This window comes from Elephantulus edwardii, unplaced genomic scaffold, assembly GCF_000299155.1.
Source record: "Elephantulus edwardii isolate Elephantulus edwardi_28Jun2011 unplaced genomic scaffold, EleEdw1.0 scaffold00082, whole genome shotgun sequence".
Lineage (NCBI taxonomy): Eukaryota > Metazoa > Chordata > Mammalia > Macroscelidea > Macroscelididae > Elephantulus > Elephantulus edwardii.
In genome coordinates, this window is record NW_006399832.1 from 5,685,732 (window position 1) to 5,688,369 (window position 2,638).

The window sequence follows — 2,638 nt, forward strand, 5'->3', positions numbered from 1 at the left end:
CAGAAGAGGAAGACCCCAGGTGAGATGGATTGATACAGTAACTGGGACAATGGGAGCTGGTATGTCAGAATTAGTGAAAATGGCTCAGGACAGGTTTCATAGCTGCTGTACATAGGGTCGCTATGCATCACCGGCAACTCAATGGCACATACAACAATAATATGCTATGACAGGTTTGGAAGCAGGAGTGGCACCCACTTCCTAAATAGCATGCCTCTGGAAACTCTATGAACTTTTATCAATGTCGATAGTTGTAGAGGGGCTTCAGGCTTTTTGTTTATAAGATCGCTATGAGTCATGCTTGACTATGAAGGAAATCAACAACAACAATAACTTTTAGAATCTATACATCCACTTCTTACTTATCATCATGCTTTTCGAGGACCAGGTTAAAAATAGTGGCATGCAAAAATTTGAAAAATAACATCATGCAAAAATGTGAAAAATAGCATCATGCAAAAATGGAGAACAATTACATCACTGCATAACTGCTAATTATATCATTTAGTGTCATCCAATTTAATCACCATTTAATTGTCAAATTTTCTCATTACATAACTACCAAAACACAAGGAATCATGGTCCAGCCAAGTTGACATATAACTGTGTCATATACATTGTCTTTCACACTTCATCCACATTGTGTTTCATGCAATCATTCCCATTCATTATTCTTGCCTTGTACTTTAACTTTCATCACTGCAAGATGTACATTGTTAATGCAATGTAGTTGAGTAGTAGATTTTTTTTACAGCTGTTATAAATGTGAGGTACAGCATAATGAGATATTGGGAAGTGAAAAGGACTCTGAGAAAAGTATATAATAAAATTACTGAGGATTCTAAGCAATTTGTTTCAATGTAAAATGTAGATGGAACACTTGATAAAATGGAGGCCAGATGATTAGAATAAAGAGAATTGGTACTGCTGAATGAAAACATCCAGTAAATAAAAAGGAAAGGAAGGATTCAGAGTTGAAAAAGCAACAATAACAAAACAATCAGGAAATATCTTTGAAGTAAAAGATAAAAATATGTTTACTTAGAAGTCATAAATCTCAGAGAACAATCAATCATTGAGGCAATTTTGTTAAAAACTTAACATAAATGAATTCTTCAAACATTCAGTCATAGTAAAAACAAGACATCAAAAGAAGGAAAGCCAGGGTAATGTCCAAATTTTCCACATAATAGGGATAATTCATACACAATCATCAAAGAAATCAGTGTAGCAATATATAGAAAATTCTGAGGGACAAAATATACCTCAAGTGTGTTATATACTACCAAATTGTCAATCATGAGAAAAAGTTGACATGCAGACATTCTAATTCATGGCTATTCTTGAAAAACCAATACAGCAATGAAATCCAGGCAACAAAAAATAAATAAAAACAAACAATTCAGTAATAGAAAACTCATGATACAAAGGACTGGTATAAATAATTAATTTAATGAAATAAACAAGGAAACTAAACATCTGGGGAAATTCTGGTTGCAAAACAAAATCTAAATGTTATAAACTTGAGTAAAGTAAAACTATCACCAATGAACAAATGCTAGATGAAGAAGAAAGAAAATGAGGAAAGATGGATGAATGCTGCCTTACTCTTCTTTATAAAAAGGATTATATTAAAACTGTTCAAAACAGATTTTAAAAACATCACTAGTAATTTAATCTTTAACTTTTTTTCTTAACCTTGCTGTAGATGTATATGTATGTTGTTTGCCTTTGAGTTGAGCATGACTCATAGTGACCATATGAACAAAAGGCCTGAAGACCCTCTACAACTATCAACCTTTATAAAAGTTCATAGAATTTCTGGAGGCATGTTGTTTAGGAAGTAGATATATATGTATATGTGTATGTGTATGTATATTATCCACTGGTCCACTGTCATCAAGTTGATTCCAACTCAGTGACCATTGATTAGATGTCTGAGGCTATAAATCTCTGCAGGAAGAGACTGAGTTTCCAGTTAGCAGCTCAATACATTACACACCATGCCACCAGAGATCCCTAAGTATTACATAGACAGAGATAGGTAAATATAGACATGTTTATCATTGTCAGGTGCAGTTGAGTTGATGAGGACTCATAGACAACAGATTGGGACATTGCCCTAAGCTGCATCACCCTCACAATCTCTGTCATGCTCAAGCCCATTGTGCTGGTCACTGTGTCAATCCACCTCATTGAAGGTCTTCCTCTCTTTTGTTGATCTTTCCCAGTATAAAGTCTCTCTTTCAAAGAACTGGTTCCAATGTAAGATGAACTTTCATCACCTTTTCTTCTAAGAAGCGTTATGGTTGCACTTCCTTCAAGACATATTTGTAAAAAAAAAGAGATATTTGTTCGTACTTTTGGCAGTCCATGATATACTCAATATTCTTCACTAACACCATCATTCAAAGGTATCATTTCTTCTTTTATTTTTCTTATAGGTTATCCAACTTTCAGACATATAAGAAGCAATTGAAAATATCATGACTTGGACTGACAGGCCCCAGCTCCCAGCTGGAAACAAAGGAGGATGCTTCAACGATTGAGATCCTCCCAGAAGAGCTGTGGGTGAGCTTTAACAGTACTGGTAAGTATATTTATTTTCTCCTGGACTCAAGAGCCTACTATTTGGTCC